Raw genomic sequence first — 19,288 nt, forward strand, 5'->3', positions numbered from 1 at the left:
TGCAGCTCCATCCACAGGAGACAACAGGAGGGTAAAGTGAATTCAAAGTCTCTTAAGAACGACGAGGGGACTGAGGAGTGTAGAAATAAACAACTTGTACCTGGTTCAAGAAAGGAGCAACTTTCTGTCTCCTGGGGACGGGCAGGCTCTCTGCTGGCAGGGTGATAGCCCCATCCCAGGACAGGGCGGGCATCTAAGGCCCATCATGAGCATGGCAGCCAAGCTGCACGGCCAACTTGACTGGAGTTAGACTCTCCCAGGAGATACACACTGGTGGGTCTATGAGGACATATCAAGAGAAGTTTAACGAAAGAAGAAAGACCCCCTCCTGAGAGGGGCCAGGGCTGGACCCTGGTCTGACTGAAAATGAGAGAAAACTGGCCACCCTTGTTCCTTTCTCTCTGCTTCCTGACTGCCCATGCAGTGTAAGCGTCTCCCTCCCCTCCCGAGGCCATGTCTTCCATGTCAAGATGGCCTCAAACTATGAAGCACATAAGCCCTTCCTTAAGTCATTTGTGTGTCAGGGGAGATGTGTGTGGAGGCGCACGTATGCTTACGTGTGTCGCGGTTAACCTCCAGTCTGTGTGGCTCCTCCTAGCTAGGTCACCTTGGTTTCTGTTTTGTCTTGTTTGGAGACAGACTCCGTGTTTGGCCTGGAGCTCACGGATTAGGCTAAGCTGACTAACCGGAGGACCTCAGAGGCCTTGGCCTCCGCCTCGCCGGTGCTGGGATCACAAGCATGCAGCGCCTTGCCCGGAGCCCTTATTGTGACTGTTTTAAACTAAGGGCCCTACAGATTAAATGAGGGTCTTCACTCTTGCATGGCAAGCACTTTACCAGACTCAGCCTTCTGTTGCTTTGGCTTGGTATTTCATCACAGCAATCAGACAGGCAACTGAACATCCAGAGGAGCCCGGGAGGTAAACAGCCACAAGGTGCCGGGTGGATTGTGGCTCTAGAGGCCAGCAGGCAACCTCTACACAACTCCACTTGTGCATCCCAGATCCTAACTGAGCTCCGAGGCCTCAACTCCAACCTGACTGGGCCCTCTGTGCAGAGATGGGAAACCTTGTCCCAGCAGCCATGATGTATAGAGAGAGACCCCTGCCCTGCCAGCAATATTTATGCTCACTCTGCTGGGCTGAGGATGTAGCTAAGTGGCACACTGCAAAGCCCTGGCTTTGGTCCCTCGTGGAAGAAAATTGTGTTCAAGCTAGTTCATCGACGATACCCGGATATTATAAATTCAGTGACATGAAATGAGAAATATCAATGCAACTCTCTCTGCTTCGTATAGGCAGGAAATCTGGGTTTGGGGCCCGAGTTTGAGGCCCAGCCATGCCTCTTCATGGGTGGCTCAAACCCTCTGAGCCTAGCACTCCTTATGTGTATCGTGTGGATTATCAAGCAGACAGCTAACTTCTAGGAGTGAGAAAACTAAGCCCATTTTGAAAAGCTAACTTATGGGATGGGCACTTTACGTGCGTTATGGCAGAAGGATCAGGGGCTTTTGGCATCGGCAAGTGGAACAGTCAACAGCGAGGAGCAGACTGGACGTTATCCAGGCCTGCCTGCCCCCAGGCAACACTGGCAAGGGGAGAAATTAAGTCAAGAACTTCACATTGTTAAGTCAGAGGCTGAGTGGAGAGATGAGGACACTCCCCCAAGATAACCTCCCCTCTTTTTTTTCTCATTTGTTTGGTTAGTTGGTTGGCTGGGTTTTAGAGACAGAATTCTGTTTACATAACTAGTCAGGTCAGGTTCACCAAGGTACTGGCCTTTCAGCCCTGGGTGAAGGACCACGATGACTGGCTGATTTCCACGGCTGGCAGAAGGGGAGGCCACATCCAGCTACAGCAAGGAGGACTCTGCTTCTCCCACATCCAAGGGAGGTGTATTCACCCTTCTGCCATCCATGAGTCCTCCAAAACCTTCAGGCAGCAAGCATGTGAGTGGCCAGACCTCACAGGACTGTCTGGAAGTATTGACGGAACAGTCATGTTGCTGCTGTGTTCCCCGTCTGTACCTATGCCTGGCAGAATTACATGTCTGTTCTAATTTGTCTCTGCTGCTGTGATAAAACACTGACCAAAAGCAACCAGTGGAGGAAAGGGTTTGTCTCACCTTACACTTCCAGGTCACTGGGAGACATCAGCACAGGAACGGAAGGCAGGACTACTTGCTGTCCCCTACCACGTTGCCTCTGATGAGGTCACTCACTCATAGCCAAGGAAATACAGCAGGAACCATGGAAGATACTGCTTGCTAGCTGGGTCACTCACAGGCTCAGGCTTTCATATACATATAGCCCATGACCGCCTGCCTAGGGAATGGTGCTTCCCACTGTTGGCTGGGCCCTCCTGCATCAATTAATAATGACAGTCCCCCACAAGGCAAACCCACAGGTCAATCCTCATGGAGGCTTTTCTTCCAGATGTCTCTAGATCATGTTAAGTGGGCAAAGCTCACAAGGACATCATGGTGGTGAAAGCTAACTCCAACCTACGCACCCCAAATCTTTTCGTTTATCTATCGTTGACATAAAATACTGCTTTGGAGGAAATAAGACGACTTATTTACGAGCTAAATATGAGTGACCAAGGCCAGAGGATGCAAACTTAGTCATCCTGCATGGGTGTCAGCTAGATCAGCACAGAGAAGCAGCAGGAGCTTGGATAATCAAAAGTAAAGGAAGTAGGGGGGACTTCGGATAGGCAACCACAGAAGGTGGGAAGTCCGACCTTCCGGGCTAGCTTTGCTTTTCTGATAAGCTGAGCTGACAAGCTCGAGTCATCAGAGAGGAGGGACTCTCAGCTGACAAAATGCTTCCATGAGACTGGGTTGTAGGCAACTCTGTAGGACATTTTCTTAATTGGTGATTGTTTTAATCAGGGTTTCTATTCCTGTACAAAACAAGTTGGGGAGGCAAGGGTTTATTCAGCTTACACTTCCACATTGCTGTTCATCACCAAAGGAAGTCAGGATTGAAACTCAAGCAAGTCAGGAAGCAGGAGCTGATGCAGAGGCCGTGGAGGGATGTTACTTATTGGCTTGCTTCCCCTGGCTTGCTCAGCTTGCTTTCTTTTGTTTTTGTTTTTGTTTTTGGTTTTTTGGTTTTTCGAGGCAGGGTTTCTCTGTTTCCTTGGCTGTCCTGGAACTCACTCTGTAGACCAGGCTGGCCTCGAACTCAGAAGTCCGCCTGCCTCTGCCTCCCTAGTGCTGGGATTAAAGGCATGTGTCACCACGCCGGGCTCAGCTTGCTTTCTTATAGAACCTAGGACTACCAGCCCAGGGATGGCTCCACCCACAATGGGCCCTCCCACTCTTGATCACTAATTGAGAAAATGCCTTACAGCTGGATCTCCTGGAGGCATTTCCTCAAGGGAGGCTCCTTTCTCTGTGATAACTCCAGCTGTGTCAAGTTGATAGACAAAACCAGCCAGTACAGTGATTGATCTGGGAGGGCTCAGTCCATGATGGGTGGTGCCACCGCAGGGCTGGTAGTCCTGGGTTCTATAAGAAAGCAGGCTGAGCAAGCCACAAGGAGGAAGTCAATAAGCAGCCTCCTCCATGGCCTCAGCATCAGCTTCTGCCTCCAAGTTCCTGCCCTCCTGGAGTTCCTGCCTCACTGCTGTTGATGACGAATGGTTATATGGAACTACGAATTAAATAAACCCTTTCCTCCCTATATTGCCTTTGGTCATGGTGTTTCATCACAGCAAAGGTAACCCTAACTGATACAGTTGTTATAAGGGGCTGAAGCTGGCCTGACCTACTTTGGCTGTTTATCTGCGACCTTCCATCTCTTAGAATCTTGATGTTCTAGTCAGCCAAGGTCAAACAATCTGCAGGCTTCTGAATATAAAAAAAAAAGCTTTGTCACAGAACTTGCACTCATAATAAACATAGATATGTTTTTCTTTTAACATTATCTTTGTTATTATTGCTAAAGGGTCTTGCTGGGTCACTCGGGCTGGATATAAACTTCGAGACTCAACCAATCCTTTGACCTTGGCCTTCCAAGTAGTTGGGAGTACAGGCAGACATACCACATATTGATTGTTCTTTATATCCATATTTAGAGGGTTTTTATTATTTCATTTGTATGTGTGTGCGCATGTGTGTCTGATTGTATGTCTATATATCCTGTGTACATGGCTGCCCAAGGAGACCAGAGAGGATGCCAGATCCCATGGAATTGCAGTTACAGTCAATTGTATGCTGCCTGACTGGGTGTTGCGAACTAAACCTGGGTCCCTTTTAAGAACAGTAAATATAAGCATTAACCCATCTCTCTATGCCCAGATTTTACACTTTAAAAAAAAAAAATGTGGACATTCGTAAAGCCAGTACAAGGCCAACATCAAATCTATTTGTTAGCAATACTGGTGTGCATAACTGTAAAGCCCGGGGCTTTACATGGCTGCCTCAGGGATGGCTGTGTCCAAGAATTCAAGTAACGCCAAGAAAGACTACACACACACACACCTCAAACAACTCCCCTCTAAAACCAACAAGATGGCTGCCAGCAGCCCTCGGCCACCATCCTGTCTAGATAGTAAGACTCAAAGAAACAGTGTGAGAAGATTCTGATGGGGCGCCTTTGGTCATAGCCCACCTTGGATGAGGAAGAATTCCCCACAATAATGTGCTGGCCGGTCCAATGTGCACATGTCATCCCAACTCCATGTTCAGCAGTGACAGAGTCTCACAGTGGTGGGGAGGTTTGGGACTTGGCAGAACCATCAGCGGGTCACACGGACTTTGAGTCAGCTCAACCTAAACCAATAGAGTAAGAACTGTCTGTCTGTCCTCTCACCAAAAGACAGAAGCTAGACAAGAAGAGAGGCGCTCAGGTTTGTTGAGTGTTTGAAACCGCCCACAAGAAGAATGAACCCTCCAGGGGCTGGCAAGATAGCTCTATCAGTAAAAAACATCTTCCTTGCAAACTTGTAGACCTGAATTTAGATCTCAGCACCCATGTCAAAGTCAGACACAGCACCATGTGCCTCTGACCCCAAACCTGTGGAGGTGGAAACGGGAGGGTGTGTCACAGTTCCATCTCTTCTGTTGTGATAAATACCCTGGCCCCAAAACAACAACAGCAGCAGCTTGGTAATAACAGCTTAACGGGGAACAGGAGAGATGGCTCACTTGTTCTTGCAGAGGACCTGGGATTCAGTTTCAGCACCCACACGTGGCTCACAAAATCTGTAACTCAGGCTGAGTATGGTGGTATACTTGAAAGGCAGAGGCTGGCAGACGTCTGTGAGTTTGAGGCCAGCCTGTTCTACAAAATGAGCTCCAATTCATCCAAGGTTATACAGTGTGACTGCCTTCCCCACAACACACACACCAAGTGCACAGACATGCACACACTCACACAGACATGCACACACACACACATGAATCTTACACTGTCTCCTCACATTCCCAGATCCCATCATACAGGTCAACTGCAAAGACAACCCAGCTGATCTGGAATCTAAGACTAACCCAGGCTTTGCATCTCCCTGACAGTCCACCTCCCCTCCCACACCATACTGCCCACCCTCAGCCACTACCAGTCTTATTCTATGGAAAAGTCAAGGGCTTCCTGTGCCAGGCTGCTTGATTCAGAGCCTTCCAGCAAGCCAACCCAGGCATTTTTAGCTTGCTCAGCTATTTTAAAACAACCCTTCCCAAGCAGCCCAGGAGTGGGGGCTGCGGCTTGATTCGAGGTTAAATAAATAAGAACCATTTCTCCACTGACAATCTAGGAATGAAAGATTTCTTAAGGCAAATTCCCAAGCTATGTGCTCCATTTGAAGGGGGAAAAAAACCAACCAAACAAACAAACAAAAAAAAACCTGCCCCAAATTGCAGGGTTCCAGTCCAGCCTTCTCTATTTCCAAAGATATCTGGATCGGTTTTGGCTGAGTTCTGTACAAAGTACCAGGACCAATGGCAGTGTGGGCGGCCAGGCACACTTTGAGGTCTGTGTATCCCCGACCTGGGCTTTCTTGGCAGGCAGCCTCCTAGCCCAGACCCACAGCGCCTCAGAAGGCCTGGCGTACTTCTTGGCATGCTGGCAAATGCTCAGCCCACCTTGGAAAGCCTAGGCAAGATGACCAGTAGTTTGACTGGCTTCGGGTCTGCTTGAAACCTAACGTTTTTCTCCCCGTGTGGAGAGAGTTCTCCTTTTTCTGTCCTAAGAACCACCGATCCTGTGCCCAAGCTGAAAATCTAGACCAAGAGATTTTTCAGCTAGGCAAAGTGTCACGTACCTGTAATTCCAACACTTGGGAGGCTGAGCCAAGAGGACTGCAAAGTAGAGGGCTACACTACATGGAAAGTTCCAGATTGGCTTAGGCCACAGCAAAACTGCCCTCCTCACTCCTAGATGTATCTTGAGAGTAAAAAAGATGATGGTCAAAAAAGTGAAGGCCTAGCTGGGCAGTGGTGGAGCACACCTTTAATCCCAGCACTCGGGAGGCAGAGGCAGGCGGATTTCTGAGTTCAAGGCCAGCCTGGTCTACAGAGTGAGTTCCAGGACAGCCAGGGCTACACAGAGAAACCCTGTCTCAAAAAACAAAAACAGCTGGGCGGTGGTGGCGCACGCCTTTAGTCCTAGCACTCGGGAGGCAGAGGCAGGTGGATTTCTTCTGAGTTTGAGGTCAGCCTGGTCTACAGAGTGAGTTCCAGGACAGCCAGGGCTACACAGAGAAACCCTGTCTTGAAAAACCAAAAACAAAAACAAAAACAAAAAAAAAACCAAAAAACAAAACAAAACAAAAAACAAACAAACAAAAAAACAAGAACAAAAACAAAAACAAAAGTGAAGGCATGCATGCTTGCTGTGAGTTGTGAAGAGACCAGGTCATTGAAACTAAGCACGGGAGATATGTGTTCTCAAAAGCCCCACATGCCTGCCAGTGTCTCTTAGCTAATGCATGGCAGAGGTGCACATTCCAGAGAGGATAGATAGCATCCAGGACTGGGGAGATAGCCAAGTCAGTAATGTGCTTGTCCTGCAAGCTCAAGGACCCGAGTTCAATCCCCACAGTCCACAGGAAAAGCCAAGCGTACACTTGTAAAGTGACTACTGCAGAGATGAGGACAGGAAGATCCTAGCTTTCTAGTCAGCCAGCCTTGTGTAATAAGGAAGCACTTGGTAGTTAGAGAACCTAGCTTAAAAATGGGGGTGGGATGGGGGGAGACAGAGGCTACAGAGATGGCTCAGTGGTTAAAAGCACTTGCTGTTCTAGCACACAAATGGTGGCTTACAACTTCCTATAACTCCAGTACCTAAATGAAAATATATATATATATTATATATATAATATATATTTTTAAATGGGCATTGTCTGAGGAAGAATGGCATGTGAGTTGTCATTTAGCCTGCACACACACGTACTGGCTTCCTGCGTGAAGCTGTGGAGGAGAAGTGCCCGCTAGCCCACTGGACCCTATAGTCTGGGAAAAAAAAAAAAAAAAGCTGTTATTGTGTCTCGCCAACCAGCCCCAAGGGCTGCTTGTTACTGCAGCATTACCTAACATTCTCTGGCTGATTCAGCTCGTGACACACTCTGGGATGTCTGCCACATCACTCACTGGGACAGAGACGGACTTGCATAAGAAAAATAAGCAAACCACTTCCTGCTTGTCTGGCCAGCAGCCGTTACCCCAAGAGTGGTGTCCAGCTTCCATCCAGAAGCCCCATGACTTCTGGGACCCCTCTGCAGCTTGAGCTCTGAGCCTGTGCCTGCCTTTGCATCTCTCTGCAGCAGGAGAACATTCAGTGTGGTGCTCACGCTAACATGAGATGGGCGGGAGGGACCTAGTACCTATTTTGCCTTTTTGAGACCGGGTTTTTCATGTACCCCAGGCTGGCTCCAAATCTCCCAGGTAGCCAACTGAGGGGACTAACTGTCACTTATCCTTCACCATGCCACTGCATCTGGATGCTTTAGGCATACCTTCGTGTGGTGTCCCCAGCTCCCCACCATCCAGTTGTCATTTTACCTAAAGGCACATGTGCCATCTTTACAGAGGCACGGAGAGATGACATGAACTTGCCCAACACTGCACAGATAGATATCAGAGATGACACTTGAATCTCATGGGTCCACTCCAGAAACAAAACTGATGTCCACAGTCAGTTGCGGATGTTGCATGTCATAGACAGAGATACAGGTGAAGGACAGACCTGTGAGGCCTGCTGCATCAAGGGACCCTTGGTAAGGGGCTCCAGTGCATACCGAACAGTAAGAGTAGCAACCAAGGATAATAACCGCTGGTGATCACTAAGGAGACTAAGCCATACTCACCCCTAACCCTAACCCCACTGCACAGCCAGAGGACAACAGTAGGAGCTTCCTTAGAGAGCCTAGAGGCCCAGGATGGCCTGATGACACACACATCCCCGCAAGCATTAGTGCCCTGCTGTACACCGTGCTCCACAAGCAGGTGTCCCAGGACCATCGTTACTATGGTTACCTGGCTGTTATCTGTTCCACCCTGTTTGCTTAGTAGCCTCTCCCTAGATAAACTGCATCACTGCAAGGAGAGAGAGAGGGAGCCAGCCTTACTGAGGAGTTGCTGTGGGCATGACTCTGCCAAGCAAATCCATGCACCCCTAGCAAGCAGTATCTGTTGTGCAGATAAGAAAACCAGGCCTGTGGCTTTAAATGACTGGCAATCAGGAAATCAGCAACACAGCACTGCCTAAAAAAAAAAAAGAAAGAAAGAAAGAAAGAAAGAAAAGAAAAGAAAAGAAAAGAAAAGAAAAGAAAAGAAAAGAAAAGAAGAGAAAAGAAAAGAAAAAAGCTGCATAGGAAACATGATGCTAAGCTGGGGCTTTTAGACCCAACTCTCAGAGACACAGTGGGCCCTTCAGCTATTCCTCCAGATGTTGAGTGGCTGTGTTGTATTACTCTGTGTGTGTGTGAGAGAGGGAGAGAGAGAGAGAGAGAGAGAGAGAGAGAGAGAGAGAGAGAGAGAGAGAATGAGAGAGAGATTGTATGCATGTGTGTAAGGCATATGCACATATGAATGTGTGTGTATATTTGCCCAAGTGGATGCATATAGAGGTTTACATTGATAGGTTGGTAGGTCGCTCCTCAATTGCCTCTCCATCTTATCTCTGAATCTGAAACTCACTGTTTTCAGCCAGATTGGGTGGCCAGTGAGCTACCAGGGTCTTGCCTCCATACACACCCTGCCAGCCCAGTGCTGGAGTTAAAGGGACACACCACCATGCCCGGCCTTTATGTGAATTCTGTGGACAAAAAGTTCCCATGTGTGTGCTGCAAGCATTTCTCTCACTGAGCCCTTTCTCGGCCCCTATTTTATCTTGAAACAAGATCTTGCTGTTTGAAACCTGGACTCCAATTCTTGGGCTCTATCCATCCTCCTGCCTCAGCCTTCTGAGCACTGGGACCACAGGCATTTACTACCATGCCTGGCCTTGTTAGGTGTTTTCTGAGTGTCTACTCTATGCCAGGCTCAGGACTGGGGTCTGAAGCAGCCTGGCCTCAGCCTCCTTCTGCTCACCAGGTCAAAATCATGGCACATTTGGAGTATTTTCCATTGTCCCCAGGTCCTAAGAAGGCCACCCAACAGCCTATGGCTACTCCTTGGGGAGAGGGGGACTTGGGGGTCTTTCTGGGAGAATCCAGGTCTGAGTGTTTCAGGAAATCTCTGATCTGCCAGATTTCTGTGTAACTGATCCGTCGGAGATGGGGGAAGGTTTCCCGTCAGCCAGGCTTTTGTCTTTCACATGAGCCCTAGACAGACAAACCACAGCCACAGACTCAACCAGCTGTGGAAGCATCGAACAGGAAACCCAGAACATCTGGCGCTCCACTTCCTCTGAAGACTGCGCGCGTCTGGGTGGCTGTGTGTGGCTGCTTGTGTTCATGTCTGTTTTCTCTCCCGCTGTTGGTTAAGTGGGACTCAGATGCAGACAGAGTTGGAAACCACAGGCCTTGTGGTAACAAGGAAGTCAGACACCGGCTCTGAGACCTGACAGCACATGGCGGCTCCTCAGACAGGATCCCAGGCAGGATCCCACCCCGGCTCTAGGCCACCCTCCAACTCCCAGCCATAGTCAGCTGCAGGTCACCGTGCAAGCGAAGGAAAGGCATTCTTTTGCTTCTGGACATAGGTGTTTTTTTTTTTTTCAAGCCGCTGTCTGGATTGGAGGGGAAGCTCTGCTTAAATATAACTTGGCCTCCGAGTGCAGACTCACAAAATGCAGTGTCTGGATAAAGCTGCTTTTATGATAATTTGGGAATCTGTGGGTGACCACTGAAGCCATGTGCTGAACAGGGGACTGATTTCCCATTAGCAAAGCTGGCCTCTCTATAAGGACTGGGACTGCTGAGGCCCACACACACTTCCTTTTTTTTTTTTTTTCCTTTGACACAGGGTCTTATGTAGCTCTGCCTGTCCTGCAACTTGCTATACAGAGCAGGCTGGCCTTGAATGCACAACACTTTTCCATTTTATCAATGGGAAGACAAAAGAAAATGGAAAAGCCCTCAAAATCTCAGGAGGTGGACTTGTGAATATGTTTAAGAACCATTAAATTGACCTACAGAGAGGGTCTTAGCTCACCTAAGATCACACATTAAGTAAGAGGCAGGAGGTCCTTTGCTTATAGAGTATGGTTTCTGATTCTGTGTTTTTACAGGATTTTTGCGTGTGGGTGTGTGTCTCTGCATCAGTATGTGTTTCTTTTGCACTTCTGGCTCTCTCTCTCTCTCTCTCTCTCTCTCTCCTGTTTGTTTGAATTCTATTTTCTTTTTATGTGCCTTTTTTTCCCTAATGAGAGAAAGAAAGGGTATGGATTTGGGTGGGTAGAATCTGGAAGAAGTTGGGGAAGAGGAAAGTAAGGTCAGCATATATTGTATAAAAAGATCTATTTTCAATTAAAAAAAAAAGTAGGGCTAGGATTCAATTTCAAGTTGGTTCTTAGCTCCCTGCTGGGCCCTAGATTATTCCCTTAATGAGTAGTAACAATTGCCTAGCACTGCTGGTGCTCAATATATACCTCTTGACTTTATCAACGAGCTGCGCTATCATTTGTGGCAAAGACAGTGCGATCCGCATAGGAAACCCAACCCACTGGGAGTACCTGCACAATGCACAGCGCAGAATGGATGCTCTATTGTTACTGGCATTGCCGGGGTCAGAGCCTAGGTCCTAGCAGCCCTGACAATCTAGACTCAGCATCCTGTCCCCAATGAGTCAGTTACAGAAACAAATAACAGTAAAAAGCAGAAAAGAAGATTCATGCGACATGGCCACATAAGGAAAAGGGACAAAGAGGTCCTGTACCCTATAAGTCCGTCTTCAGGGTTCTAACATGAGGTTTCTGTTTAAAGAGACGACAGGAGCTATGCATAACTAACCAGTCTCCAAAAAGGTGTGGTCCCACTCGTGATCCGCTCCAGTCTGTTTCGGAGGGCCATCTGCAAGGTGTTAGGACTGTGTAGATCTCTCTAGGAGACAGTCCCCCCCCCCTTTCCCCGGTCTGGCTCCCAATATCTCTTTAGAATATCTTCATTCCTGCCGGGCCTGTTACATAGTCAAAGTTCTCAAGTCCGCAGCGGCCTGTTCCGTGTTACCTGTGACTCTAGAACGCGTGGCTGAGGCTCTCCTCGGCCCACAGGGCTCAGGAGCACGTTAGGAAGCTTGCTAGCAACAGCGATTTGTGAGTTCATGTAGCAGTCAGAGAGGCTAGGCCTGGTGGAGGCGCGCCAATGGATGTTAACGACAAGAGGAACAGAGCACTATTCGGGTATCGCCCGCCGGCGGCTCAAAGCAAGCCAGAGAAACGCTGCAGCATCTCGGCTCATTTCTGCGGCTAAGATTTTACAGGAGCCAAGTCCCAGCAAACCCTAGACTGCGAACTGAAGCCGAATCGAGCGCCGACCTGAGGTGACACATGCGCAGTGTCCCAGGCCATGCTCTTTTTTTTTTTTTTTTTTTCCCCCACACCTGTGAGTACAGCTCCTACATCTGGGCTTCTCACGCAGACAGCGTGTGCTGGTGACGTCATGGGGAAGCTCGAAGAGCAGAGTCGTTGCCGTTGCCGTAGAGGTGAGAAACGTGGTAGCCCCGCCCCCATGACTGGATTGGCTGACTCTGGCCAATATTCAAAAGCCCACAGGGGCAAGTGTGTTTTGTGGTTCTCCCTCGGAAGATCACGATCCCTTTCATCAGGGTCACATATCAGATATCCTGAATATCAGATATTTACATTACTATTCCTAACAGTAGTAAAATTACAGTTGTGAAACAGTAATGAAAATAATTTATGGTTGGGGGTCCCCACAACATGAAGAAGTGTATTAAAGGGTCAGAGCATTAGGAAGGTGGACAACCACTGTTCTAGAGCACTTTCTGCTGAACTTCCATCGTGCTTTGTTTCCTATGGAGTGTAAGAATGAGTTCAGCAACTTACAGGCCGAAGGTAAGAATCCCAAAATCTATATGAGGGGTGTGGTGGTACGTGCTTCTAATCCCAGCCCTCAGGAAACAGAGGCAGTCTGATCTCTGTGAGTTCAAGGCCAGTCTGGTTTTGCCAATAAGCTCTCTCTTTAAAACAGCAAAGTGATTGTGGGTGTTGGAGAGATGGCTCAGTGGTTAAGAGCACTTGCCACACATGCAGAGGACATGGATCAGGGCACTGGCTTAGTTACTATTCTGTCACTGTGAGGAGACACCATGACCAAGGCAACTCTTAACCAAGAACCCATTCAACTGTGGGTTTCAGAGGTTTAGTCCATTGTCATCATGACAGAGAGCTTGGCAGCAGCACACAGACTGGCATGGTGCTGGAGAGGTTGGTGAGAGTTCTACATCCTGACATGCAGGAAGCAGAGAGAGACCTCAAAGCCCACCCTGAGTACACACTACCTCCAACAGGGTCACACCTCCTGATTCCGCTAATCCTATCAGAGTTCCTTCCACTCCTTGGTGACTTAGGTATGGTAGTTTGAATAAAAATGTCCCCCATAGAAGTGTGGAGGAAGTGTGTCACTGGGGGTGGGCTTTAAGGTTCCAGAAATTCAAACCAGGCCCAGTGTCTCCTTTTCTTCCTGTTGCCTGCTGATCTGGATGTAAAACTCTTGGCTCCTTCTCCGGCACCATGTCTGCCTGTGTGCCACCATGCTTCCTAAAATAACATAATGGACTTAAACCTCTGAACCTGTAAGCCAAGCCCTGGTTAAAGGCTTTCCTTCTTAAGAGTTGCAAAGGTGTCTCTTCACAGCAATAGATTACTGACTAAGATAATAAACATTCAAATCTGTGAGTCTATGAAGACCGTTCTTATCTAAGTCTCTATGGTTACTAAGCACTGCGTAGAGGCTCTCAACTATATGTAACTCCAGGGCATCCCATGACCACTTCCAGCCTCCACCTGCACCAGACAGACAGACAGACAGACAGACACACACACACCCATTATACATATACATACATGCAGGTAAACACTCATAAAGTAAAAATTAGTAAGTCTTTTTAGCCAGACATGTGTAGTTAGATACCTTTAACCCCAGCACTTGGGAGACAGAGGCAGGAGGAGTTCTGTGAGTTCCAAGCCAGCCTGGTCTACATGGAGAGTTCCAGAACAGTTAAGGCTACACAGAGAGAGACCCTGTCTCAAAGAAATAATTAAAAAAAAATCTTTTCCAAAAAAAATGCAGATGAGACTGTTTAAAGCAGAAAGGCTCCAGAGAGCTTAAATTCATCGCCAGGTAGTTGCACACACATGCACAAATACACATGACACAGGTGCACACACACAACATACACACCAAAGAAACAAGAACGGAAAGAAGAACCAGGAAGACAAGTGCCAGGAATCCGAAGTGCAAAGTCACACTGTATTGGTAGATTTTCAAATTCTGTTTGAAGTCACTGAGCAGGTGGCTCTGGAAGATACGTCACCTCTCACATGTACACTTCAGACCCAACCTCGTCCATGTCAAGTGTCCAGGGACAAGGCTGACCCCCTAAGTCTGTGACTAGGAGGGAAGAGAACAACAGAAACAGCACAAACGGCAAAGACATCATGTCCTTAAAAACACTGGGAGGTAAACGCGGCCAAACGACCCCACTATTGCCTATCCCACGCATGAAAGCACCTGCAGTGGGAGAGAGAAGCCGGAAGCTCAGCCATGGGAAGTTTAGCCATGGAGAGAAGGCTCTAGCAGGAACTCCAGCCTCAACTTCCCCAGTTAGCCTCTGCTAGGTGTGTGAGCGCCTACTATGATGTTGGTTGGCTCTTTATCTCCTGCTATTTATTTTACTCCAGCTTACCATATACTTAATGAGCTCACTCAGAATGCAGAGCATCATGGTCAGGATCATTCTCCCAACCATACAGAACATGCAGCCTCGGGGTTTTTGTGACAGGCTTTCCCACCCTCGGCATGGAAATCTGTCGTTTCTGCCTTCCCAAAAGCATTCTTTCACGACTCTCTCCCCATCTTGGATTTCCTGGTTATTGTGACTCCTTGGAAATCCCTACATTCATCTTCCAGCTTTCTCCTCCCCGACTAAACCCTCTCTGTCTCCTCTCAGCCCTTCTCTTTCTCTACAGGGACGGTCTCTGTGGAACTGTCTGCGCCTGGATTCTGGGATCACACACATTTGACTTTGTTCCTCCATTTCTAGTTCCTCCTCCTCCCTCCCTCGTTGGCTCTATCTCTGACTTCTGACCTCTGACTGGAGCTGGTGTGGCATATATCAGACAGGCACTGGCCACTTGAGTCTCCGTTCATTTGCATGACGGCGTCATCCACTTTGTCGGGTGTAAAGACCATTTTTATACAATGACTTATCTGTGTCTCTCCAGCCTAGGATGCTACTTTGTCTTAGAGAACGGCCCATCCATTCTTCCAGCTTTCCAGACTACCAACTCCAATGGCACCTTCATCCCACCCCCCATTTGCTGGCAGATTCTATTGACTTTTTTCTCCAAAATAGATACAGAAGTAGAATTAAGTAGTGGAAAGAGATGTCTCCTAAATCCCAGCGGGCTTGCTTGGCTTACAACTCGGGAGCTCTACGGGAAGGCTGAGTCTGTCTCTTGAAGGCATGGAGCATCTGGCCGTAGCTGTGTGGTACCCTTCTGTGGCCTCCTGGTCTTCTGTTCCCAAACTGAATACTCCTTCCTCTTCCAAAATAGTTTTCTTCTCTTAATGGTGCTTTTGAGGAATATCTTTGTACATAAATCTTTCCCAACTTGTCTGTAGATATATTTCTATAAATGAAACTTCTGGGAAAAGGAGTTTCCTATTATCTTCCAGAGAGGGCGTTCTGGGGTGCAAGCCCACAAGCAATTTACAAGATCGCCTGCTGTCTTCCCCGCCCCAGCAACTCCAGGAATTTTCCTCCTTTTAATCTTTGCCAATCTGATAAGGGGAAACGATTATCTCACTGTTGCTTTAATTTGCATTTCTTTGATTACGAGGGAGATTGGACTCCTCTCTAGACTCTCCCTACACTTCTTCAGTCAGATTTTGGAGCTAAACTCGGGGGGCCTTACACGTATTCCCGTTCAGTTTTATCTCACTGGGATTAACCGAGCATTCCTTTCTCTTGAGATAATTTTGGATCCCGATGTTGCAATTCCAACAGATTGGCCATCCTTCCCCGTCTGGGGCTATTTGCACAGTCGATAAGAAGCTATCTTTGGCCTCATCCAAGTTGTTGATAGAATGCTAAGGAGATTAAAGCCAAGGACAGAATTTCTTGGCATGCCACAAGAGAATTCTTTGGAATGACACTGTCCTATCTGTTGGATCCCATATCACCATGCCCTAGAGTTTTAGTGGTATAAAGAAGCCTTTACCTGGGACATAGGACATGGGCACAAATTCTAGTTCTGGCCCTTTTTAGCTGTGCAAAACAGTGTTTCCTTCCTTAGAGATACGCCTCTAGCTTCAGTAGGCTTTCGTCACTGTGTTTTGGTCCATCAGAGTTTCACAAAAAAGTAGAAAAAAACACTGTGAGCAGCTTGGATGCTCACTGCACTCATTTTGCTTCCTAAAACTATCAAAGGCATTCGTTAGAGAGCCAAGGTCACCTTCCTATATACCAGCCAAGCATGTGTGTGACCTCTCACTTCAGAATTCTGTCTAGAATCAATCCTAAACGTCACTGGTCTCACTCGAGATCTTAAGATCTCAGTTTGTGAGGATGTGGCTCAGTTGATAGAGTGCTCACTTAGCATGCAGGAGGTCCTGGGTTTAACTCACAGGGTACACATTCCCAGGACTGGGGAGACAGAGGCAGGAGGTGGAGGCAGGTTTATTGTCAGCTGTAGATGTGCTGGCTCCATTATGGCCCAAGCTATAGTCATCTAGGAGAAGGACACTTTAATTGAGAAGATGCCTCCATAAGAACGGGCTGTAGGCAAACTTGTGGAGCATTTTCTTAGTGACTGATGAGCCAGCCCACTGTGGGCGGTGCCATCCCTAGGCTGGTGGGTCTGGATGCAGTAAGAAAGCAGACTGAGTAAGTCAGTAAGCAGCACCCCTCCATGGCCTCTGCATCAGCGCCTGCCTCCAGGTTCTTGCTCTGTTTGAATTCCTGCCCTGTCTTCCTTCAATGATGGAAGCCACATAAACCCTCTCCTCCTGAAATTACTTTGGTCGTCATGACAATAGAAACCCTGACAAAGACAGCAGAGTTCAAGAACAACCTGAGATATATGAAATCTTACTTCAAAAAAAAAATTTTTTTTCACATAAATCCAGCTTGTTGCCTCTGGGCTTCATGGCTCATCATAGCACCCTGATGTATCAGAGGTGCTCAGGATCCCCTGCCGAAGTTTGTCTGTCCTAAGCTCCCTTTCAAGTCATGGATGAGAAAGCCTCTGGGTAGACCTCCTATCTTTCAGGCTCAGACAGGACAGCGTGATAGGAGAAAGGTTCAGAAGGAAACGGGTGTAGCGGTTCCTTCTTGTAATGCCGGCACTTGAGAGGCTGAAACAGGGTTGCTGTAAGTTCAAGACCAGCCTGGCTCTGTCAAATGGTTTCCTCTGAGAACGAGAAAAGTGTTTTCAAGGCCAACAAACAGCAGCAACTGAAACCATGAGAAGCCAAGACAAAACAGCTTCCACAGCCCTGCAAGAGAAAGTATCAGTCTACCCTAGAATATCACCCCAAGCGCGTTACACCCTAAGTCATTTCAGAATCGAGGCCAGACACCATTATTCCCAGGAAGAAACAGATGTTCACTCCATGTAACAGACAAGAACTAAAGGGGATATTGGCTCCCCATTTAACTGATATGATGACAGTATCACCCTGATCTCTTGGCTTCTTTCTTTTTTTAAATTACTTATTTCTATTTTATGTATATCAGGGTTTTGCCTGAATGAATGAATGAATGAATGTGCGCTGTGTGCATGCTTGGTGCCCACAGAAGCCAAACGAGGATGTCAAGTCCCCTGGCGCTTAAGTTACAGACACTTGTGAGCCACCTCGTGGGTGCTGGGAACTGAAACCAAGCCCTCTGGAGAGCAGCCAGTGTTCTTAACCACTGAGCCATCTCTCCAGCCCCCTCTTCTAGATTCTTATCCTCACACCTGGAAAACAGTTACTGATTTACAGTGACGTATCCGACCTGAGGCCACAAATGGCCCAGGATAGTTATAAGTGCTGTCTAAAGCAAAATTATTGAACCTGCTCAGAACTTTGTGCTATTTTGTGATTTTTTTTTTTTGCTTGCTTGCTTGTTTGTTTTTGTGACTCAGTTGCAGGTGGCAATGTCATGTTGCAGTGTCCCAAGACACTGAGCACACCTGGTGCTGACAGTCACTTTCTGTACTGAGCCGTACAAGATGTCCAAAATTCCTTCTTGCTGTGTCTGCTCTAGCTCACTGGTGGTAATGAGGTTGCCCTGCCCTGGAGGATGGTGTCCCCTGTAAAACTCACATGGAATTTCATCCCAGCAGTGTGGAAAGGCCTTTGGGAGGTGACCAGAGTGCCACCATTGGGAATTAGATGTTCTTAGGGACGGCCCAGAGGGTGTGAGTCAGGTGTCCTTTCCCTCCTGCCTTCTGTCCCATTAGGAAGCCTAAGGAAGGCTCTCGCCAGACACCAAATGCTCCACCCTTACCTCTAATTCCTTGCTTCCAGAATGAGGGGAAGTAGATGTCTAGTATTTATAAATTGCTCAGTCATTGCTATTTTGTCATAGCAGGACAAGCAGGCTGTGGCCAAGGCTTGTCGATTTTCTGCTGTGCCCTGGAAAAGCTCTTTGTGATTGATGCATATGGATCAACCCTTTAGTCCCTAGGCACAGATCAGGGAGCGTGAGCTGTCCTTATAAGCGGCTGAGCTGGGACTTGAACTCAAGCCGTCTGGTTCCAAGTTGTAGGCACTACTGAATGTCAGTGTCCCACTGTTCTATCTGTAAATGAGGCTATGGGAGGAATAATTAGATATTATTTCTCGGAACTGGAAGGATAGCTCCGTGGTTAAGGGCATGGCTGCTCCTTGTAGAGAACCCAAGTTTTGTTGCCAGCAGCCATGTTGGGTGGCTCTCAGCCACCCATAACTCTAGCTCCAAAGGGAGTTGGTGGCTTCTTCTGGGCTCTGGGATTTCTTGCAGATACACACAATTTTGTTTTTTTTTTAAAAAAATAACTCTTTAAAACAAGAGAAATTATTTCTCTCCCAAAGGATGAAAGCATTCTGCAAAGTGACCTCATACACTGGAGTGCAGGCTCACTGTCGTCTCCTGTACAAACCACACAGAATGAGCAAGGGAAATGGGGAGCACAGCTCACAGCCTCTGACTAACACCAAGGCGAGCGTGGACACTTACAGCAGGTGTCTATGACCACAAACAGGACACGCCAACACCAGGACCCAGATCCCAGCCTGGACTGCATCATCATGAGACAGGCCCACACCATACAGCCCCTGACCCCGGGAACATCTGACTCCTGAGACAGATGTGGCCGGGATCCGGTGCCAGCCGGTGGTTTCCCAGTACCATCTTCCAGATACTGGACTGCTCTGCCTCCCCGGATGATAGCTGGAATCTCTGAACCAGAAAATGTAAGTAAAACGTTTTAATACAAATCGTTTCGAGCACGGCCAGGCAATTGGCTTCCGATGAAGCTGGCAAGAGATGCTCATGTACTCATTCTGGTTGACACCCTTCGAGGGGCTCTTGCCAAGAGCAATTGGCCGCTTCGTACTCATGAAAAGATCTGAGCTGTTTCCACTCCACCAGGGTTAGGCCCGCTGGTATCTGATTCAGTGTTTACTTCATG

Source organism: Mus caroli, unplaced genomic scaffold, assembly GCF_978045245.1.
Source record: "Mus caroli unplaced genomic scaffold, Mus_caroli_1 scaffold_6, whole genome shotgun sequence".
In the NCBI taxonomy this organism is placed as follows: Eukaryota; Metazoa; Chordata; class Mammalia; order Rodentia; family Muridae; genus Mus; species Mus caroli.